The sequence below is a fragment of the Antechinus flavipes genome, chromosome 2 (genome assembly GCF_016432865.1).
Source record: "Antechinus flavipes isolate AdamAnt ecotype Samford, QLD, Australia chromosome 2, AdamAnt_v2, whole genome shotgun sequence".
Classification (NCBI taxonomy): Eukaryota; Metazoa; Chordata; class Mammalia; order Dasyuromorphia; family Dasyuridae; genus Antechinus; species Antechinus flavipes.
Window position 1 is genome coordinate 322470576 of NC_067399.1, and position 25648 is coordinate 322496223.

Here is a 25648-nt window from a genome sequence, read left to right on the forward strand (position 1 = left end):
GCCTTGAGCCTCAATCCTTGTTACCAGAGGCTTTTTAACCCTTACATATAAGAACAGGTAAAGGTTTGAAAGTGAACATATCCGAGTTTAGAAAAACTTTATATTTCTTTTTCATACATAAAAGTCTTAGGGCACATATAATATTTGTGGGGGGTCTCAGATCTTTCTTTTATCTCCTTTTTAGTATTTCTAGCTTCCCAGAGTTTCCTCAAACATTCACTATTTCGTCTTTTCTCATCTTTGCCAAAGGGTGAGATAAAAAAGATATAAGGTAAAGGCTTTGATTAAATTTTAATTTCTCTTATTATTAATGATTTGGGGCATTCTTTCATATTGATTTGCATAGTTTGCAATTGTTTTGTGAAGACTATTTGTTCCATATCATGTCAAAGTTATTTATCTTTCATAATGTCTTTCATCATAATTGCCTCTATCACTTGGTTAAGAAATCTTTTACTCATAGCTGTAAATGTATCTGATCTGTTTCTCTTCCATTATGATTGTGTGTGTGTGTGTGTGTGTGTGTGTGTATGTATGTGGCATGATCTTTAATATGAAAACATATCCATTTAAAATGACTTGCAGAATATGATATAAAGCGTTGAACTGAAGATAACTTCTGACACACTGACTTCCTTTTTTTTAAAATCAGGTGGGGAGTTCTTTCAAAATTAATCTTTAGTTTTCGGTTTATTGAACACTCAAATTCAACTATTTCTGATTCTCTGCAGTCTAGTAAGGTCTTAATGATCCATTTAGTTTTTTAAACAAATACCAGATGGTCTAGTTAAAAATATTGCTGTTTTGTGTTTACTTCTTAATTCTAATTCTCATTTGAGTTCCTCAAAAGATGTCATCACAAATGAGCCCATTTTTAGTCAAGTTTCATCATATTTCTTGATTAATAATCCTGAAAGAGCCAAGATCATCAATTGCTAATATTCACAGAGCTTTTTATGATTTTCAAATCATTTTATGTATAGTATCTAATATGATCTTTACAAAAATCCTGTGAAGTAGATGCTATTACTATCCCAATTTTAGAGATGAGGAAACTGAGACTCATAGAAGTTGTCACAGAGCTGGTATGTTTCTGAATTTACTTGAACTCAGGTCTTTCTAACTATTCATCACTTTACCTAGCTGCCATGGAAGACACACAATAAATATTTAATAATTATCTTCTCTCATTCTCTCTCTCTCAATATACATAATACATATACATAAGCATGCATTTGTATATTTTTCAAATCCAATCCACTGTAATCCAACAAACATTTATGAAGCACTGATCATATTCTCGGTACTGGGGATATAATAAACAAAAATGAAAACATTATTGACTATATATATTCAGTGAAAAAGGGATAAATTACTAGTAAGGGAACATATATACCTTCTGAATGATCAAAATATTTTGTCAGCATAGATAGTTCAAATTATAAAGAGCTTGATTGCAAGGACACAGTTATTTCCTACGAATGAAAATACCTTGTTTTTTTTTTCATAAACTAATGAAAGTCCACTTGGGTAGTTACTTCTAAAAATGGATATAAAATTAAAATATTTTATGCAATCCTTATACAGTAGCAAAGAACTAGAAACAAAAGAGCTGCCCATCTATTAGAAAACAGGAAAAATGTAACAGACTATTATTATGCCATAAAAACAATGAAGATTACTAAGCAACACTAAAAAAATTACATTAATGCTTGCAAAGTGAAGGGGGTGGAACCAAGAAAATACATACTATCTATAATAGAAAGGATGTTAAACATGAAACTGATCACAGCTTAGACCAAAGAAGATATGACAAAACACACCTGTCTCATCTTGAGAAGAGTAAAGAACTCTGGCCATTTTTCATCATATGCCTTGGCATAAGAAGCTAAACCCTGAACTGAGGGATAGTACCCAAAACCTACTAAGAGTCTTTATTTTTACAGATTTCAATGAAAATAAGGGTCAGATGTTTTAAATACTCATATACTTTATTATACACAAGTATGATTGGCAATAATTTTTAGTAATGACTCCTAAGAAAATTTATTTGCCACATAGAAATATGACAATTATTAGCTACTCATCAATAAAGTAACAGTTATTAACTGTGTGATCTTAGGCAAGTCATTTAACCTCTAGGCCTAATTTTCTTATTATAACATGCTGTTCAATCATATGTTGAAAGCTGAGGGGAAGGGGGAACATGCTGAGAATTGTCTCAAAATTACCTTTATTGTATACATAATAATCAGTCATTCTCTTCACCTCAAAGGAATATGATGCTGACAGCTAGTGATTACAATTCTGAAATAATTCTGAAAGATTTGCTCATGTAAGCTATAGGCTGACTACAAGAAATGTCAACTCTCCCTGACATAGTTTTAATGTTCCCCATTACTGTCTGAACAGGTTGATTATGAAATGTAAGAAAGCAATTGTAATGAACAGTCAGGGAAATGCAGACATTTGTTTGGCCAGTTCCCAAATATGAGATAACTATATTTCATTTACTGACGTTATATTGTATGCTGTGCAGGAAAGCTAATTTAATATAAGTTGCAATTACTAAAAATTAGATTTTTCTAACAATTAAACTAGGTTTTTTTGGTTGAGAGAAATAACATCTATTCTTAATTCATCAAATGAGAGGACTATCAAACTTTCAGCTTCCAAGAAAGACATAAAATAGCCTTGTCAATTCTACTTTCACAATAACTTCAATTCTCTTGACTCTAATTTATAAGAAATCAAGCCATTCTCCAATTGATAAATGGTCAAAGGATATGAACAGACAATTCTCAAAGAAATTAAAACTATTTGTAGCCATATGAAAATATGCTCCAAATCATTATTAATCAGAGAAATGCAAATTAAGACAACTCTGAGATATCATTACACACTTGTCAGATTGGCTAGAATGACAGGGAAAGATAACGTGGAATGTTGGAGGGGATGTGGGAAAACAGGGACACTGATACATTGTTGGTGGAATTGTGAACACATCCAGCCCTTCTGGAGAGCAATTTGGAACTATGCACAAAAAGTTATCAAACTGTGCATACCCTTTGATCCTGCAGTGTTACTCTTGGGCTTATACCCCAAAGAGATACTAAAGAAGGGAAAGGGACCTGTATGTGCCAAAATGTTTGTGGCAGCCCTGTTTGTAGTGGCTAGAAAGTGGAAAATGAAGGGATACCCATCAATTGGAGAATGGTTGAGCAAATTGTGGTATATGAACGTTATGGAATATTATTATTCTGTAAGAAATGACCAACAGGATGAATACAGAGAGGACTGGCGAGACTTATATGAATTGATGCTGAATAAAATGAGCAGAACCAGGAGATCATTATATACTTCAAGGATACTATATGAGGATATATTCTGATGGAAGTGGATCTCTTCGATAAAAAGATGACTTGGAAGGTGAGCAAGAAAGATTTATCTCACTAGGGTCAGAAGACCTTAGGAAACCAGCAAACCAAAGGTGCAACAGAGGCCAGTAGCCCACAAATGGGGAAAAGAACTAGTCAGAAGAATGTCTCTTTTACTAGCACTGAGGAAAGACTTTGTTCTATTAGCACACTAGAACTTACAGCCACAGTGAAGCAAGAACCCTCCTCACAGTACCAGAGCAGAAGAGGGCTTGTGGTCCCTCATTCAAATCCTTTAAGAGCTCAGGCAAAGTGAAATGTATTGTGTAAAAAGTAAAAGCAATGTTGTGGGATGATAAGCTGTGAATGACTGCTATCATCAGCAATACAATTATCCAAGACTACTCTGAAGGACTTACAATGAAAAATATCATCCATTTTTCCAAAAACTGATTATAGCTAAATACAGATTGAAACATATATTTTTTCTAATTTCATTTTTCTTGAGAAGTTGTTGGGTGTTTTTTTCTGGGGAGAAGAGGGGAAAAATCTATGTTTTTTACACAACATAACTTTTATCAAAATGTTTTGCATCTTTTCACAAGTGCCTTCTCAAGAGTTAAGGGGATGTGAGAAGAAAGGGAGAGAATTTGGAATTCAAAGTTTTAAAAACAAATAAAAAATGTTTTACATGTAACTGGGGAAAATAAAAATGTTAAATAAAAAAAAAAAAAAAGTTAAGCCTAGATCCCTTCATGGATTATGCTTCGAATATACTTTCATACTAAAAAAAGATTATACTAACTACTCAAAAACTGTGGTACACCAGAAAAGGCAGACTTTCTTCAAACAATTTTAACAACTCTTTACTTGGAAGAAGGCATATGGGACAAAGCATTCATCATTCATTCTGCTTATTCCAACCACAATGGCTTTATGACAAGAAATCTTAGGGACCCATCATTGACCAAGTGGATGAAATGTATCATCACTAACCAAAAATGTTACCATCAAAAACAAAAACATACAAAGCATATGATGAACAGTTTTCTCTACTTTCCTCTCATTCTCCTTGCTTTCCCAGTTTTCTTTTTTTTTTAACTTTTTATTTTAAAAAGTTTCACATATTTGGAAACATTCTTTACCTCCCTAAAACAAATTGATTTTTAATGCTTCTACCATGCTTCCTAGGTTTTCTCTTGGCATCCATTTCCAAAGAGCCATTCATCTTTTGTAATAAAACAATTTCAAAAAAAGATGAAGGAGGGGAAAAAAAAAATCAGGAAAGCTAATCAATAAAGTGAAAAAAATTTGAAACTGATATGTATGCCTTAACACATATTCCAGACCTATCACCTGGGCAAGGGTAAGGAGGTAGGATTCCCCTTCTTTGAATTGGCCAAGTTGTAAATTCGTTATCTCATTAACTGTCATCTGTCATGATGAAAACTAGCAAGGCTGTGGCAATATTAAGTTTTTTTGAGCCTCTAAGAAAACCTTGTTTAAATATATATATATATATATATAATATATATATATATATATATATATATAATATATATATATATATATGATATGTACACATATGTATGTGCTCCTTCTACAGTTTTCCTGAAGCTATGAAGGCTATTCATAATAATAAGTGTATGTTCACATCTAGATAAGCCTGAAACAGGATCTCAATTGAAAAAAAAAGTGTTTTTCTAGGAGAAATTTCTCCTAGATGGTGCAGTGGCTAGAGCACCAGCTCTGAAGTCAAGAGGACCTGAGTTCAAGTTTGGCCTCAGATACTTAACACTTCCTGGCTGTGTGACTGGGGCAAGTCACTTAACCTCAATTGCCTCAGCCAAAAAAAAAAAAAAAAAAAAAAAATTTCTCAGACAAGAACTTGATATGTCAGATACATAAAAAACTAATAGAATACAAATAAGCTAGAACACCAGCCCTGGAGTCAGGAAGACCTAAATTCAAACCTGCCTCAAACACTTACTAACTGAATGACCCTGGGCTAATCACTTAAGCCTGATTGCCACCCCAATCCCCAAATACGCCTACATAACACTAAAAGTCAAAGGATATGAAAAAGAAAAAAGTCAAACTATTAACCCATATGAATGTTCCAATTCTCTAATAATGAAAAATAAAAAGAGCCCTAAGTTTTCAAATCAAATTCAACAAAAAAGCAAAGAAGTGAAATTAAGTAAAAATTAATATAGAAGGGTAATAAGAAAGGAATACAACTATAGTACTGACTCAGTTACAAATCAGCATAACCATTATGAAATAATCTGGTATTACGAAAATAAAATAATTAAAGTGCTCCTAGATTTTGGCCTAAAGATTCCATTACTTGCCTTTTACTTAGTTCACTGCTAAAACACCCCAATATATCTATGGCAGCACTTTAAAAAAAATGCTCATCTAAGGGGAATGAATAAACAAAATGTGACACAATTTTTTTTTTTAAATCTTCTTTTAAAGTGATGACATGTTATAAGAGATGTCTGAGGTTAGAGGATAAAAGACAACAGAGGAAATTTTAAACAATGTTAAAACAAAAGATAAAAATAAAATTTTATTTGAAAATAAGTATTGCAAAATTTCTGAAAAGAAATCCAGCCCATCGTCCTTCTATTCATTTGAGGCTGGATTATTGTCCATCCATAAAAAATATCAAGTGGCAGTACCACAGCAATCTGGTACTGACTATGAAATAAAAGTGGCAAATCAGTGAAACAGATCAGGTACATTAACTTATTGTTTGTTTTTCTTTCTCAAAGAGGATCATGACATCAGGGAGACAATGCCATGACATTCAAATGTGTTGGATTTAATTTAAGGTGGGCTGTGCCATGTCAACAGCCTCACTCTCTTCCCCAGAATCATTTGGATCCAGAAATCAGAACAACTGGAGATGAACAGTGGGAAACTTGGTGTTTTTAAATCTAAAATCTTTAACAGGCCTCAGGTTAACTAAGGCAATGCCCATTCAGTGATTAAGGTTATGTAAGAATTGAAGCAAACAAAGAATGGCCTCTTTTACCTATTCAAAAAAAAAAAAAAAAAAGTACAAAATACACAGTAATAATGTTTGATAAATCCAAAGAGCCCAGCTTTTTGGGTAAAAACTAATCATTTGACAAAAATTGCCAAGAAAACTAAAAAGCAGTCTGGAAGAAACTATAGATCATTATCACATACCATATATACCAAGATATGGTCAAAATGAATAAGTGATTTAGAAAAAAAGAGTGATGTCATAAAGGAAAAATGTACCTATCAGATCTATATATAGTAACAAAAGAGTTTATGAACAAAAGATATAGAGAGAATCATGGAAAATAAAACTTTTTTATTATATTAAATTAAAAATCTTCTACACAAAATTATGCACCTAAAATTAAAAAGAAAACAGGAAACAAGGGGGAAATTTTTATAGACATTTTCCCAATAAAGGCCTCCTGTCTTAAATATACAGGGAACTGAGGCAAATTTATAAAATTAAGAGTCATTCCCCAATAATGATAAATGATCACTAAAGGCTGTTTTCAGGAGATATTACAACAGTCATTTGAAAAAATGTTCTAGATCATGTTAAAGATTAAAGAAATGCAAATTTAAAACAACTATGAAAACAAGTTCACCTATCAGATTAGCTAATATAACAGAAAAAAATGGTAAATGCTGGAGGGGATGTGGAAAAACTGGGACATTAATGCCTTGTTGGTGAAGTTGTACAAAGTAACAGCTATATTGTAAAGACAATCAGTTATGAAAATTAACTACCTTATCAAAAAAAAAAAATTCATGATGAAAGATGCTATTCATCTTCAGAGAGAGGACAGATGAACTTTGAATACAGAATGAAGCATTGTGTGTTTTCTTTTGCATCATGGTTAATATGGAAATATTTTTAATCACTTAACCTGTATAATTGATGTCACATTGTCTGCCTTTTCAAGGAGAGGAGGAATAGAAAAGAGGTATAGAATTTGGAACTCTACAGCATGTTAAAAAAAATTTTAGGTGTAATTGAGAAATATTGGAAGAAAAACTGTATTTTAAAAAGAAAAACAATCAAAACCATGAATTCCTCTAAACATTGCCCATAAGTTTCAATTTTCTATGACTTTTATGGGAATACACTTAAATTGACTCTATAAATTTCCATTAATTCCCACGTTAAATAAATACATGAATGAATGAATGAATGAACAAATAAGAATGAATGGATGAACAGATAGGTGAATTCATTAATTCATTGTTGAATGGTTTGGAGTGAAATCTCAATATTGTTTTGATTTTCATTCCTCTTATGTCTCATTATAAATGTGAAAAGGTGTGTATTCAGACTCTTCTGACCTCATTTGGGGTTTAAGTCCTAGGTTTAAAGTATTCCTGAGGATACAAAGATTATACCAGCAAAACAAAAAATTCTAAGATGTTGATTATCATCTTTATAATACCCTATGCCTACCTTTCTGAGCAACCCAGTTGTGTCCAGAACAACTCATTATTAGTTATCTGGTGGACACTTTGCCAAGAGCAACAAAACCACCATATGGTGGGGTAGGTAAAGTGTAGGCATCTATGCCTGTGATTTCCTTGGAGTGGGATAGAAACTCTCTCTAATAATGCAGAGTGATAGCTCATCTCTAATGTTTATTTGCAGAATAACCTAGGTCACTGAAAAGTTATTTATTCATGGTAATTCAAGTATATCAGTCATGACCTGAACCCCTTTCTTCCTGCCTCTAAACCAGTCTTTTATATAGTATACCACATTTTTTCTGAAACACCATGGGGAAATAATGGCCTAATCATACTATTCACCTGATTTATTTTTATCTAGAGATACAAAGAAATGTAATGATTTTAAACATTATTGTTTAAATTTTTTTGTAAATATTTTTTAAGTTTAGTAGTCTTAGAGAAAAGAATCTTCTCTTTACTCTTTTCTCTAAGACTACTAAATTAAAAAAAAAAAATTAATACTTTCTCAATACCCCCAGTCAGAATAGGAAATAAGTAGAAGAGGTCCACATAGCACCATTCCAGAGTTTTGATTTATATCATTTACCTTGGCTAAATGTTGAATAAGCCAGCACTTTCAAGTCAGCAAGAATACAGAAAACAATACCTAATTATACATTTGAAAGATGGGCTGACCCACAAGGTTAAGTGAATTTCCAATCTCCCATGATGTGCTCTACTTCATTTTGAGGATAACAAAATAACCAAACATATACCAAGTCCCTCTGTCCTTGTAAGGGGGAAGGAAAAAAAAAAAAGGTCATTCCATGAAAACAAAACTAGAGTGATGTCAATTTATTGACTTTTTTTAATCATTCAACTTTCAAAAGCAACTTCTATTGAAAAAAATGATAATTTTTCCCCCACCAACAGAGAGAGGGACAAAGGACTAATAGCTGGGATTTCATTAATTTAGAAAACTTGTGAGATGAGGAAACTTTTTCCAATGCAGGTCATGACCTTGCCTAAAATACATAGTCTCAAGAGTCTTACTGGATTTGCTAGGGGACCGAGAAATTATTTGAGTGACCCAGAGTCACAAAGACAGTGTCAGAGTGGAATTTAAACACCAAGCTTCCTCACTCTGAAAAGAGCACTACCTATTCATTATAATATGATTTTTTTTTTTTGGCCGGGGAGGAGGTGAGGTGGAGGGGGGGGGAGGTGGAGAGTGGGGAGAAAGGGAATGGGAAGGTATAGAAGGAAGGAAGTATATAAAAGATGTCATTTAATCACTGTTATACTCCTTGTTGTCTCTGTTAAGGTTAACAAATGAAATTGCATTCAATACTAGCAAGAAAGATTAAGTTCATGAATTAGCCTGAAGAATAAATGAGTGTGCTCAACTTGTTTCATTTAATAACTATTACCTACTAATTACAAAGATCATTTGGTTTTTTCATCAAGAGGAGAGTCAAATTTTAAGTAGAGAGTTCCTTCCTGTTGGATCTAGCAACAAAGATTAGTAAATACTTGCCTAGATCACTGAATGGTCATGACTAATTCTGAGGTCAACTCTCTATCCACTATGACAAGCTGTCTCCTACTTCTACTCTTCTCCTCAAAGGACACTTGGGAGTTATTCCAAGCATAATGTGCAAGGTTTTACATCATAACATTCAGCTAGGAAACTCAGTTAGAAATACAAAATAAAAGGCATATAAAAGCCTTTATCCCAGTATATTATGACAAGCTTTGAAGAAAAACCTATACTTTCTCTTCTATATACCACCTTTTTCAAAACTCAATTGCAACATAAGGATTTTCTTTCCTTTGAACAGGAAGTGAAATTTATGTTTTATGTGAATGTATGAAAGTTGATTTTGGAACTTCCTGTATGATAGTAAACAATTGTCTCTTCCATATTCTATGACACACATACAAAAAAAAAAAAAAAGATACAAAAATGTTTTTAATTTATTGAGTTAAGGAGTGGTAAGTCTATCCATCAGAACACAGAAGAACATCAAACAATCAAATATCTGTTGCACTAACATTTTTAATCAATAACAAATAATATCAGCACTTAAACCACATAATTCAACCATGGACTAATCAATTCCTCTTGCTATAAGAGTTCGAGATATCCATAATTTCAAAGAAGCCATATAGTAAATATTATCTATCCATTGCTGAAAGTTCTCCAAATTATTAAGGAAGGGAGTTTGCAGAGGCGAAAATAATCATTCTATTGTTCCATTGGTGGACATTCAAGGTATGGAAATTACCTCCATAAATGCACATCAGCAGCTTGTTTGTACCATGCTCAAGAGGTGATGGGACAGTAAGTACACATAACTTAGCTAGGTTATCTTAGCAGAAAGATTATATATATAAAATCTGTCTCTCTTGTCTCTCCTAGAAACAATATTCTGGAGAGGTATATATCTCCTAACCAACAAATATTTGTTTGCTTCTTATAAGATAGTAAGAACTGTAGTACCATTTCTGACAACCACTAAGAAATCAAAGGGCTAAATTAAAACACTCAACACAGGAATTACCTCATCTCAAATATCTTATATATTTACTTCTTTACTCCTTTTAAACTGCCATTTTGTTCCATTTTTATTTTCACAGCCTTAGAGCTGAGGAAAGGCTGAGAGACAGACATACAGATTGGGGGGAAGAGAGGGGAAAGGGGGAAGAAGAGAAGGAGGTGCAGAGAGAGGAGGAGAGAAAGAGGGGGATGAAAGAAAGAGGGAGAGAGAGACACACAGAGAGAAGGAGACAAAGAGACAAAGACAGAGAGACAAAGAGATAGAGACAAAGAGAATGCATGCAAGATGAAAACACTGATGATAAAAGGAAATGTAAGCATTATTTGCAAATGAAGATCCCTGAGGATGATGTCAAACAGCCACACAGTAGACAGAGAATGAACTTTGGAGAGTCCCTGGCAAGAGCAACCCACTTCCCAAGTCTGGTCAACCATGCACACTAAATAGAGCCATCTGATAAGAATTGTTAATATATAATACTGCAGAGACATTATTTCTAACACCTTTCATTTTTTTCATTACCTTGTAACATCCCCTTTACACATCTCACAGACTGATACACAAAATACATGATGATATGAAAAATAGAAACTTTAGTCATTTAGCAATAAGAAGAGATGAAAAAAAAGACCAAAAAGAAAGATTTTTAACCAATTTCAAACTCAATGTCCTCTTAAAAAATCAGACATTTTATTCCAGATTTCCAGGAAAGTTAATGACTTATTAGCTTTTGACATAGAAAACTTAAGAATAAATCATATAAAATTTTTTTATGACTTTGAGCAAAGTTTTCAGAAATGTGATATCCTATAAGTCTTAATATCAGCTTACTATTAGCAAAATTACTACTAGCCAAAGCAACTACTTTAAAGAGAACATTGTTTAGAGTCAAGATTAAAAATGGGTCAACTTAAAGGTAAAACTTTCCTTAAAAAGGAAAAAAAAATACTCGACTTGTATTTTATTTTCACATATTCAAATATAAAACCACTAGTTGCTATTAAAACTGAAGGGGATACCATCCCACACCTGCTGTGACAACTTGATTTAATAATAGTACTTTGCTAAGCTTCGATAATTACTCCCACATTCCCCAGGGAAAAACTGATGGTTTGCTAAAAATAAAATGGAGATTAGTATTTACCAAGAACAAGCCTGAATAATCCACCATTTAATAGACAGTGAAATTAATCTCCACTATAGTATATCAGTCATGAAAATGCTGCCTTCAACAGCAAATAACCAAACTGATCCTTTTCCAGATTAAAAAAAATTAAGAAAAAATGAAATTAAAAAAGGTTTTACATCTCTTCTTTTTTAAGTGCACTGAACAAGAAATCTTTGAACATTAAATTAAATAAGAATGCATCTCATTGCAAATTGACTTAAGGAAATAAGATTAAAATTCAGTACTTACTATGCTCTCATGGCATGATGGTCATTCAACTCTAAACTACAATCAGAAGATAATCTGGAAAAAATCCAAAACAAGATATGTAAGAATTGTCATTACAATACTTAATAATCCGAACATAAACCACATAATTAGACAGAATTTCCTTCTAAAAGTTTCAAACCTTCAAAAGCAAAAGTACTTGAAGAAATTTGGAAACAGAAAAGGTTCATAGTAGTTAAATGGGAATCTATATTTTCTAATTATTATGCTTTTTTTTTAAAGATTGCTTTTAATTCAATTTTTAATATAAGAATATAAAATTGGTGTTGGTAGAAATTTAAACCAAGAGGGAGAAAATTCTTAAGCAATTCTCTAAAGAGACTTATTTCAGCTGCTTATAAAGTAGCACATTAAGCATTTGGATATTGGAGCTCATTTGTCTTGTTCTAAATTGTTAATATCTTTAAATTGGGGGTCTGAGGAACTATCATGAGGCCAACCCCCTCCCAAAAGCATCTATTTGTTCTCAAAATTAAGTATAGTGGAAAAATGCTAAGCCAATAAATAAACAGTAGTGTTAAGAAATCTGGAATCCTTTAAGGAACTATTTTCCTCAACCAAAAGTGGAAAAAACCCCCAAAATTCTGCTTTCTTCCAGACAACAGAACAAAGAATACCACAATACACCAAATCTTGAAAAGAAAGCAAGACTGAGAAATACTGATGTGTTAATATTTCCAGTAATTCCAGTAATAACAGTATGGAAAATCATTGCAAAGTAGAAATGTTGGACTCTTTCCCAGACATTAATAGAGAGAAAGAAAAGGCCAGAATGTATGAAGAACTGATTGTTGTTAAAATAAGGAATCCAGGATATAAAGAAAGGAACATTAAAAAAGAAACAAAAAGGCATAAGCTCTAGATACGAAAATGCATTAAAAAAATAAACTATGAATAACATATTTAAGCAATATTAAAGAGAAACAAATTTCTTTGTTTCTTACAATGAGCACAGAAATCAAACTTTAATAATAAACTTTGAGCTGAGAAACCTGACAATTCATTTGAAATCTGTTCTAATGTTATTCAATTGGATGTAACTGGAAATGCACAGGAGTCACTATAATAATTAAAAGTCAAAGATGGAGAAATTGTGAAGGAATCCATCACTTGCACATCCTCTGGTATGATTTCTTCAGTCAACCAGAATCTACACTATGTGGTCTCAACAATTTATTGAATACTAAAAATTTTGAACAAAGAATTTGAGCAGTTTTTTTTTAATATATGAAAAAGTTGAAATTCAAGGTTTTATTTTTTGTTTTTTTAAACAAAGAACATGTCGAGAATCACAGAAAAGGGAAAAGCGAGGTTCTGACACAGAATATTGTCAAAATTTGTGCAGATGATTTAGTGGACCCTTTTTAAAAAATATGTTAAAGGTAACAACGATATTCAGACTAGAACTACAAAACTTGCTATCCCATTCCATTCCTCCTCTCCAACCCCACTCCACCTCCCCACCCCAGCCACTATAATAAAAACCTACTATTAAAAGGCTTGCTAGTCCACAGATTCAATTATATGGTTGTCCAAATTATATATGCAATATATGCATAGTGCTTTTTTTCAATAGATCTGATAAACTTGTAATGCAGTTACCAATCTCATCTACAGACACCAGATCTACAAATTATTTACAAAGACTATGTTTAAAACTTAAGGGCTGAATCCAGTGATAACAGTTGCTGAGACATAATCTTTAATGTTGTATTATAGGACTAAAGGAAATAGACTATATGCACGCACAGTGTGCTGAAAACAGCAGGTGGGAGAATAGAGAATTTTTTTTTTAAAAACACCCATATTTTATCATTTACCATACGCATATCCTGAAAAGTAACAATACCTTAAAAATGCAGGTTAGAATATCACTGAATAAATCTCCTCTATAAAGAAAATTACATTTTGACTTTTTTTAAAAAACAAGCATATTCAATATAAGGTGTCCAAGGCTTTAATAGCTTAAAAACTATACTAAGACTTTGGGGAAATGATGGGAGGCACCACAATCGTCCATTCAATCTCCCTGAGACAATTCTGAATTAACATGTAAAAACTATTGGTGGAGTTGTGAACCATTCTGGAGAGCAATATGAAACTATGCCCAAATGACCATCAAACTGTACGTCTTCTTTGATCCAACAGTTTCTCTACAGGATCTGTATCTCAAAGAGACTTAAAGGAGGGAAAGGGATCCACACGTGCAAAAATGTTTGAGCCCTCTTTTGGTAGCTAAGAATAGGAAAATGAATAGATGCCCATCATTTGGAGAACGGCTGAACAAATTGTGGTAAAATAAAAGAACATTGTTCTATTAAAAAAAATGATGAACAAGCTGGTTTTAGAAAGGCCTGAAAAGATTTAAATGAACTGATGCTAAGTGAAATAAGCAGATCCAGAATGCGCAATGACCAACTATAAAAGACTTGGTTCTTCTCAGTGGTTCAGTGATCCAACGCAATACAAATAAAATTTGTATAGAAAATATCATCTGCATCCATAAAAAGAACTAAGGAGACTGAATGTAAACCAACATATGCTATGTTCACTTCTTTTTTCTGTTCTCTTAGCTGTCCCATGGTTTCTCCCATTTGCTCTGATTTTTCTGTCCCAACATGATTCATAAAGTAATATGTATAAAAATAAATAAATTTACTAGAAAACAACAACAAAAAAGAACAAAACTTGCAAGATCTCTGAATCTACCATCAAAACAAAACTTCATTTAAGAAGTATTTATTATGTATGTATTTTGTTTTTGTCATTGTTTTGTTAGAGAAATTAATGGAGTCGAAATGAATTTTTGGTTTCTAAATATAATGTTAATAATATCCCTAATTTCATCTTTTTTTTTAATGAACACATCTATTTCAATATCAAATGTTAAGATGTTTGTTAGACGTCTACATAAAATGAGAGCATTCAAGGAAAAAAGGTAAAGGCTATGACAATGATAGGGACTAATTTAGCAGGGAGAGAAAAATTCCTTTATTATTTTTGGCCTAAGCTATTTGCCGTGCAAGCTCTACATACAATTTTTTGTTAGGATTAATTAAGGGGAGAAGAAAAAAAAATATACGTGTGAATGGGGGAAAGAGGAAGAGAGGAGGGGAAAGTGAGGGAGGGAGGAATAGGAAGAGAGTAGGAGGAGGGGAAGAGTGGAGGGAAGGAGAGAAAGAAAAAGAAAAACCTGAAGAGAATTACGTAAGAAACATTTAATACCTGATCCCTGGATAATGAGGAGACTAGAGGGAGAAAAATAAAAAAGATTTCAAAGTAAGGAGAGAGGCTTTAAAGCCTGGGTATAGAAGAATGTGGGTTGGTGGGTATGTGTGCATGTTCTGAAAAATCCCAACTTTTTTTTAATAGCTTTTTATTAACAAGTTATATGCAGGGGTAATTTTTCAGCATTGACAATTGCAAAACCTTTTGTTCCAATTTTTTTCCCTCCTTCCCCCAACCCCTTCCCCCAGATGGCAGGTAGACCAATACATGTTAAATATGTTAAAGTATGTGTTAAATACTATATATATATATATATACACACACACACACACACACACACACATATATATATATATATGTATATATATATATATATACACACACACACACACACACACACACACATGTCCATACAGTTATTGTTGCACAAGAAGAATCGGACTTTGAAATAATGTACAATTAACCTGTGAAGGAAATCAAAAATGCAGACGGAGGGATTGGAAATGCTATGTAGTGGTTCACACGCATTTCCCAGAGTTCTTTTGTTGGGATCCCAACTTTCTTAATATTTCTTCCCATAGTGCTATTCCACTAGGACTTCTAACAAAATCTAACTTTAAAATACCTGGTTATAAATCTGAAAAAGATAAAGAGGTAGCAATTGTTATGTGCTGGATTTCATGCCTCAGAGACATTTCTTTCCTCTCTTGTTATGTTTTAAATGTTGAACTGCTAAAGAATGGATTATTACTCCAAGGAAATATGGGAAACTTACTGCAGCAATTAATGAAATGACAAAAGTCACAGTAAGGACCAAATGTTTGAAAAAATAAAATAAGAACTTGTAAACTGTTGTTACAAAAGGTCTAAATAATCTTCAAAAAATAAACAAAGGAACTTCAAAAGGAAACAAAGTTGGAGTAATTAATAATTCTAGAATAGTTAGAAGATCAGGTTTCAAAAAAAAAAAAATTTTTTAAGAAGCTTTTTACTACTGTTACTCTGAAGATACCATCCTTAACAAAAACAAGATAATATAATGTTTAAAGTAACAAAGACTGAAAAGGGTAGTATTTTTGTTTTTTGTTCTTTGTTTTTTTAACTGATGAAATTCACTTTTTCTTTTAGGTCTTTGTTGAGAGTCCCTATATCTCAAAATCTCAATTGATTTTCAGAGTGTAAAACATAAGTCTCTTAATCCCTTCTCCCCGCAAAAAATAAATGTTTGGGAAATATTTTACTTCCTAAAAATGGAAATTATTGGGTCAATTGAGGGAATAAACTAACTGTAATGAATTTGTCAATATAGTGATTTATTAGAATTTTTCCAAAAATTCCCAGGTGGATCTAGAATGCTACAACATGTGGTTCCAGGTCACATCACCATATATCACCACATATCACACAAAAAATTTAAAAATTTGTCTAAGAGAGAAACTTTAAAATGTTTGATAGGCCTGGGATGAACGTTTATCTGATTTGAATTCCACTGAAAATTTAAGACTGATATAATCAGGGATTGACTTGGAAAAGTGGGCGATAACATGAGAATTGGATGGAGGTTTAATTTCCAGTTATGAAAATTAAATTAGAGATATATAGAGAAATGAAACAAATTAGTAAAGTTGAAACCTAAGAAATGGATGCTAGGACACAGAAGAAGGAAATAAAAATTTAAAAAAGAAAATATAATCAAGGGTGGAGATTTAGACTATGGAGGATGGGAGAAGACAAATGGAATGTGATCAGAGGAGATAGACTCATGTCAGGGCAATTAGACTTTTCAGATAGGATAGTATGCAGCCATTAGGCAATCAGGTGAAGGACTTAACTGAACTATATCCAAATAAGGTGAATGTCAAGGGAGGAGCAATGATGTAATGAGGGGGTGAAGATTCACATTCAATTGGGGAGAATTCCACAATTATGTAAGTCCCAAGTCCAGTGGACTTCTTTCTCACAAAAAGAGCATAGATATAATACTGAAATGAATTTTAGAGGCCATCCAGTCCAAATCCCTCATAAGGAAACTGGGAGTTTAAATGCCTATCATCACAAAAAAGATATTAGATGACAGGATTTAAACTGTTCAAAGAAACACTTAACATTTTAAAAAAATGAAGTAATTCCTGTTCTCCAAAAACTTTAAAGTACTTAACATGATACAAACATGTGACAAAAACTAGATAAATATTATCTTTAAAAATAATTTTATCTGTTAAAAATTTAGCTAACTATAGTTAGAATTAACAGAAGGGCAACTAGGTGGCACAATGGAGTAGAGTACGAGCCCTGAAATCAAGAGGACCAGAGTTCAAATCTGATCAATTAACACTTTCTAGCTGTGTGATCCTGGGCAAATCACTTAACCCCAATTGCAAATAAAGAGAGAGAGATAAGAGACAGAATATGTCAACAGAAGATGACTATTTCTCATTTCTCAAAGTATAATTTAAATACTCAAAAAGTACCATTTCTATTATGAGACTTATTAAGTCATAAAAAGTTCCTGAAAGGAAATAAAGAGGAATTTAAAAGCATTATGTCATTCTGCATACACTTGGGGAACATTACCTTTATCCCTAAACATATATAGCAAATAAACAAAAAGAATCAATTTTCAAGTTCATTTTATTATAAGCACTATTAAATTTCAAATTTAAGTTTTATCTTCAAGCCTCCAACTCTTCACCTTACTTAAAACTGTAAACTCCTATTATCAACTGTGATCTTCATGTCAAAGTCTGTTGACATCTCCCATTTTCTCTTCCTTTTCCCCAGTTCTTAATAAGATAGCTTCTGCTCGGCAAGGCCTACCTTATATAATATTCCAAACCCCACCACTACCACCACCACCAACACCACCACCACCACAATTGTCAATCAGAATGTCAGCACTATTGGTTCTTGCCTCTAATGTTTAAATTCTTCATTTATCAATGATTTCCTTGCAATCTTTGAGATTCCTCATTGTCCAAATCTCCTCATCCTTAAAAAATTCTTCATTGCACTTTATCATCTCCTTAAGTTTTTATTATATCATTCTTTTCCTTTCTCAAACTACTACAAAATACTGTGTAAACTCATTATGTCTACCTTCATCTTCTCTCATTCATTCCTCACCTGTATGCAATATGTAGCTTTCAAGATTATCTAAACTGAAATTTCTCTTTTGAAAGCTACCACAGTCTTAATTGCTAAATATCAAGATGTTTTCTCAGTACCCATGATTTTTAACCTCTCTATTGATCATAACCTCTAATTATTGATCATCCTCTCCGTCTTTGCTATATAAGACACTTCTTTCTCCTTGCTTTCCTACCTGACTGCCAGGACTTCTCAGTATTCTTTTCAAACCAATTATTCCTATCGGATGCCAAACTGTGTCTCACAAGGTCACTTAGAGAGGGTCAGGATGAAGTCTTATCAGTTTATACAGTTTTAATACTATGCAGATGAATACCCCACTGTGATCAAAGAAAAAGAAAGAAAACTCATACATACATACATAGTTATACTAACTCTTTTTTGTGTCAAAGAATTGGAAACTGAGGGCATATACACCAATTGGCTGAATAAGTTACAATATACGAATGTGATGGAAAATTATTATGCTCTAAGAAATAAAGGGGTTTGTGTAGAAAAACCTGAAAATATTATGAGCTGACGCAAGATGAAATAAGCAGAGGTAAAAAAATAATCTACAGAGTAAATCATTATTGCAACAATAATCAACAATGAAAACCTTAGGTATTCCAATCAATGCAAAGATCGCTGACAATTCCGAAGGACTTATAATGAAAAATGCTCTTCACCTCCAGAGAAAGAACTCATGAAATCTGAGTGCAAGTTGAAAATATTTCTTTTATTTTTCTAGTGTCCCCTCCCCAAATGGTACAGCTAGTGTAGAAGTATATTTTGCATGACAGTTATGTATAATAAGTATTAAATTTCTTGCCTTTTCAGTATTTGGCGGTGAAGAAAAGAAAATCTGAAACTGAAAATACATATATTTTTTAAATCTATGTAGAAGCCATGTCTATGTATCTGTGTGGACACGCACATACATGTACAAGTATGCATTCTTCCCAGAGAGTATCTTTCTTTAAAAGCCTTTTCCTAAATTTCTCTATTTCAGAAAAAAAAGAACCAAGTCTGATCCCCTAAGTTCCCAACCTTGGTATGTAATCCTCAAGTCTTTCTCACCCCACATATACAATTAGTTGATAAATCGTGCTGCTTCCACATTCACAACTTTTCTCAATTTCAATTACTCACATTACTCACATTACTTTCATTACTCTCATTACTCACAGTGATATCCAGGTCCTTACCATCTCTCATGTAAACTATAACAAAAAGCTCTAAAATAGATCTCAACTGTCTTCCCCCTCCATTCCATCTACCACACAGCTGCCAAAGTGAAAGTCTTTAAACATATCTTACCATAGTACTTCCCTACTCAATAAACTCTAGGATTCTTCCTGGCTCTAGGAAAACTTCTATATTTAGCTTTTAAAGCCCTTTACAACTTGACCCAACATACTTTCGGCCTCAAAATGCATTACAACCTCTCTGGGACTTGGGAAACCAGCATCTTTTTTAGAATACTATATATGTATATGTTTACAGATATATAATAGTCACTGAAAATTCATATATTCACTACAAATCTAGGTTGTATAGGAACCTGATGAAAAATACTGCCAAATTCACAAAAGCACTTCCGGGTCAGTGTGATTTTTATATAACCAGGTTTTAAAACAATCAAGGAAGCATTTAATCAAGCATTTTCTGCAAGAACCTCAAGCAAACTGGAAATAACCACTTATAATGAAAGGATTACTATTGTCTTTTCAATTATTTTTAGAAGCTACATTAAAATTTGACAAGCAAAATGAAAAAGTATTCTCCTTTTATCATATTTAAACAATGCACACCAGTGCCCTCACACACACCTCACATACATATTTTGAGCTATATTTTATATTTTATATATATATATATATGTATGTATATATATATATATACACACACATATGTATAATGTATATAACAAATGGATTGGAGGTAGGGGGTGGAAATATTTGAAATTTGTAACCAGATGGCAATTTACTTAGAGAAACAAGTGCCATTTCTGCTTATTCAGCTCTGAGTCATTTTGTTTGCTTGCTAACACAAGATTTTTTAAAAACTGTCATTTTGTAAGCCATGGTGAGGTTTTATTTTATCTTTAACTGATGTGAGGCATTATCTCTTGTTCTGGAAGATGAAACTATACAAATTAACATAGGAAAGAGAGCTACCTTAAGACAGACCCACAAAAAAGTTGAGCTTGAACCTTAATTTTCATTATCATAAGCACAAATATATTTTATCAGCCTAACACTCATCAAATTTATAAAGCCATCATTTTGTTTCACGATTTCTCCACATCTCTACTTAAATACACACTGAATAAATCAGACTGCAGTATTTGCCACCTTCTATACAGTAATAACTAAGCATTTGTCTTGAATTCTAAATAGTTATACCCTTTGTGGAATTTTGAAATTAGGCCAGCAGAGAGTTCTTTTCACTAATATAACTTCTTAGGATAAACAGGCTCAACTTACTAATTGAAACGTTTAACTGACAGTTTGATCAGAGAGAGACAACCTTCTTAAATTAGTATGACCAACATTCCTGTTCTTCCTGATGACAAATGCTGCATTGTCACAATCACTAGGAAACAAGCTAATTTTCCATGTCAAGCATTTCTGAACATCCTGAACTTGCACCATTTTAATCTGTCTGCTGACACTCAGTAGCCAGTGGCTACTCTGGGCAAAAACACTATGAGAGAAATAATATTTTAAGATGCTATAAAGTATGATGCAAAAGCTCATATTATCTCCCTAATTAGAATAATACTCCCTTTGACTTCTTTCCAGTCCAGAATTTTTTTTAAAATGCTAAAGAGATGATACCAGCAAATTAATAGTGATAATGACTTTGCATAGTAAAAATCACCAATCTTCAAAACTTGTCCAGAAGAGGATCAAAGAGTGAATTTTGGAATAATTTTTGTTTATCACTATTCTACAGAGGATCTAGAACAACAACTGTACTACAGTTAAGGTAGACACATAATTGACTTATTTATCTGGGGGGTGGGAGAAACAATCAGATTAAGTGGTTTGCCCAAGTTCACACAACTAATAAGTGTTTGAAGGTGAATTTGAACTCAGAACCTAATGACTCCAGGGTCAGTTACTGTTATCCACTGCATCACCACAACTTCCCAAATAAGTGACTTTTAAATAATATCTAAATGCTCTCCATTTAAACAATTTACCAAGATTTTAGAAGTCTGTCTGATCACCAGAATTACTGCATAATGAACTAAATGAACTAACATCTCATTTATCCAGGGGAAATATGCCAAATACAACTGAGTTTAGAAAAAAGTCAATAAACACTTGTGAGCAGCTAAAATAAACTTCAATGAATCAAAGAATTAAAACTCAACCTCTTTACAACTATAACTCAAGCCTATCTGTTCTTAACTTATTCTTGTTCTTTAAGTTAACTTGTTCTTAATTTTACACATAAAACATTTAACCTTCTTAGTTTATACAATAAACAAGCAGCAAATCAAAAGGAAAGAAAGGAATATCTGAAAGAAGATTCACTCAACTCTATAAAGGAAGAGATGACACTGAAAATCAATGAAGGAGGTAAATAATAATAAGCAAGTGAAAGAATTTTAAAAAACACACCAATCTGAGGTTACTGAACATGCTTTCAATAAATTATGAGATCACAATATTTTAGCACAAATTGTAATTGTGTAATTCATAATAACTTCAAAGTTAAACTGTGTTAAGATACATTGTTTAAAGAAACTGGAAACAATGTGGGATTCAAAACTTAAAGAAAATGATACAAGTTGGAAAGATTACCAACAAAAAGTTAAAAGCTGTGTTTGGGTTTTTTAGTGAGGGATGTAAAGTGGATAAATTTCAATTAACTGGAATAATCACTAATAAAAGTAAAAACAACAACAGCTAGCAAGATTTGTAAAGTATATATACAGAATTTTTTTATACTTCCAACAACTGAGATGTAGGAAATTATTCCCATTTAACAGATGAAGAAACTGAGACAAAGATAAGGTAACTTACCCAGGATGGATCATGTAACTAGTTAAAGATTTTGAGGCTAAATTTGAAATCAGGAATTTCTCCAAATTCATTACTCTATCCACTTTATCACCTAAAATAGCCACTATGAAAAACATATGAACTCACTCAAGGAACTCATTCACAAGGTCAGATAAATGAGTAACTTACACTTTATGAAAGTCCCTTGTCAGCATGAAATATAAATAAATGCTCACTGCCAAGGTATGAATATACATCAAGCTAACCCCTCTTCCCCAAAACCTTCCAATCTCCCAACTCCTAAATGAGATGAACCCAAGGGGATATATGGAGATTACAGGCTCCTTTCTAGAAGGTTCTGACTTGTTCAGGAATGATAGAAAATGCCATAATCTTCACAAGTCCCACTGGGTTAACATATTATCCATCTTCCTCTAACATTTCACATTTCTTGGTGGGCTAGGGAATATTCTGAAGGTCTCAGAAACTTAAAGCACATTTTGGAATGCAAGTCCAGATTTGTGAGTTCACAGATTAGAATATTCCAGGAACAACGAACCTTGTAATCACTTGACTTGAACTTCCCTATCCATAAATACTCTTCTTGAACTCATTCCCCAATTATTAGTATACACATGTGTAATGTCCTGGCTAGCTCTCTGGTGGGCCTGGCCAAGGCTTTGGGCTTAGTGGGGGAGTGAAAGGAAGGAGGCAGAAGAGCAGCCACATGGCTGGTCCAAGATGGAGTCTGGAGCCTGAAGTTTTCTGTGGCTGAGCCCTCTGTTTCTGGGACTCCCTTAAATACCCCAACAGGACTACATGACCGCACCACACTGGGCATGTGCAGCTGTAGAACATCATATCACCACATTACCCTAAGTATAGACTGACTGCATCATTACATTACATCAAGTATGGGCTTAGAGAACCACCATCTCACTGAGCAGGTACTTAATTACAAATACCCCTCTGTCTTGTTCTCAAGTACACCCTTTCAGAGTTCACATTTGCCATCCTTTCCTTTACTTTCCCCATCTCAGGGATAAAAAAACTGATGAAGAACATACTTCCTTCCCTGTTGCCATTCCCATTCACTTCTTCCATGTCCCCAGCAATGTCTCAATTCACTTCTGCCAAACCATCTAGAATCCCCACCTCTTTTCATTCTAAAACTTTTCAATTAATACAATCAGAAGAGAAGTATTGAACTAATATAAAAAAAAAAAACTATGAAAAATAGATGTTTTTAGCTAATTTGGTTGGAAGAAAACCAAGTTACCAGTATCAAAAATGAAAAGAATAAACTTACTACCAATGAAGAAGTTTAATTAATAATTAAAAGCCCATGGGCAGGTAGCCCAGTGGATAGAGCACCAGCCCTGAAGTCAGGAAGACCTGAGTTCAAATCTGTTCTCAGACACTTAATATTTCTTAGTGTGACCCTAGGCAAGTCTCGTAACCCTAATTGTCTTAGCAAAAAAAAAAAAAATTTAAAAACCCAATCATATGCCAATAAATCTGACAATCTAAGTGAAATGAATATTTACAAAAATATAAACTGCCTAGATTTAAGAGAATAATATATTTCAGAAAGAGAGCCCCATTTTAGAAAAAGAAATTGAACAAGCCATCAAAGAACTCCCTAAGAAAAAATCACTAGGATTAGATGGATTTATAAATGAATTCTACCAAACTTTTAAGAAACAATTCCAATACTATATAAAGTATTTGGAATAATAGTTAAAGGAGTCCTACCAAATTCCTTTTATGACACAGATATGGTACTGACAAACAATCAGAAAGAGCTAAAATAGAGAAAGAAAATTATATTAAAATTATAATAATGTTGTCACAAAAATCTTAAATAAAACATTAGTAAAGAGATTATAGCAATTTATCACCCAGAGAATACAAGATGGCCAAGAGGGATTTATACCAAGAATGCAAGGTTGATTCAGTGACAGAAAAACTATCAGCATAATTCTATATGAATAACAAAACTAACAGAAAGCATATGATAATAGATGTAGAAAAAGCTTTTAACAAAGTACAACATCCATTAGTAATAAAAACACTAGAGAGCATAGGAATAAATGGAGTTTCCTTAAATGCTAAGTAGCATCTCTCTAAACCATCAGCAAGAATTATATGTAACGGAGACAAACTAGAAGCATTCCTAATAGGACTAAGGGTGAACAATGATATTTATTCTCACCACTATTATTCAACATTGTACTAGAAACGTTAACTTTTATCAATAAGGGAAAAATTGAAGGAATTAGAATAGGCAATGAGGAAACAAAATTATTTGAAGATTATATGATGATATAAAGAGAAAATAATTAGAGAATCAACTAAAAAAATTACTTGAAACAATAACTTTAGTAAAAGCTGCAGGATATGAAATATGCCCACAAAAAAAAAAGCCACATTGGCTATATGTTACCAATAAAACTCATGAGCAAGATATAGAGTGCCATACCAATCAAACTGCCCCAAAATTTTAGAGCTAAAAAAGAAAAAAATAACAATAACAAAATACATCTGAAAGAACAAAAGGTCAAGATTACCAAGGGAATTAAAGGGAAAAAAATGCAAAGGAAGGTGGCCTTGTTGTACCAGACCTAAAACTTTATGATAATGCAGCAATCATCAAAACCATTTGGTATTGCTAAGAAATAGATTGGTGGATCAGTAGAATAGGTTAGGTATACAATAGTCAATGACTATAGTAATCTAGTGTTTGATAAACCCAAAGACTCCAGCTTCTAGGATAAGAACTCATAATTTGATAAAAATTGCTGGGAAAACTAGTAAATAGTTTGGCAGCAACTAGGCATAAACGAACTCATACCTTATACACCAGGATGAGGTCAAAATGGGTTCATGATTTAAACATAAAAGTTGATACCATACACAAATCAGAAAGACAAGGGATAGTCTCCTGTTAGATCTTTGGAAAATGAAGGTATTTATGGCCAAAGAATAACTAAAGAATATTATGAAAAGCAAAATTACTTCAAATTAAAAAGGGTTTTCATAAACAAAACCAATGCAGTCAAGATTAGAAAGCAGAAACCTGGGAAACTTTTTCAGTTACTGTTTCTAATAAAGATCTCATTTCTAAACTATACAGAACTGAGTCAAATTTATAATAATCATTCCCCAACTGGGAAAAAGATATAAATAGGCCATTTCGAAATTAAGAAAACAAAGCTATCTATTTTCATATGGAAAAATGCTAAAAATCATTTTTTATCAGAGAAATTCAAATTAAGACAACTCTAAGGTACCACCTCATATCTATCAGACTGGCTAAGATGGCAGGAAAAAGATAATGATGAATATGGAGGGGATGTGGAAAAACTGGGACAGTAATACATTGTTGGTGGAGTTGTAAACTGATCT

The 25648-nt window shown here is 32.7% G+C and overlaps 1 protein-coding gene across 6 annotated transcripts in view; it reads right to left on the bottom strand.

Annotated features, from left to right (window-relative positions):
• SIPA1L1 (signal induced proliferation associated 1 like 1) overlaps nt 1-25648 on the bottom strand; it is a 290775-nt gene that overhangs the window by 150415 nt on the left and 114712 nt on the right. For 5 of the 6 annotated variants that reach the window (XM_051977676.1, XM_051977674.1, XM_051977679.1 and 2 more), the window contains exon 3: nt 11829-11882. The exons of the other annotated variant lie outside the window; for it this stretch is intronic. The gene's annotated coding sequence lies outside the window, so the exon portion shown is untranslated. The remainder of the gene's footprint in view (nt 1-11828; nt 11883-25648) is intronic. 6 annotated transcript variants of the gene reach the window in all.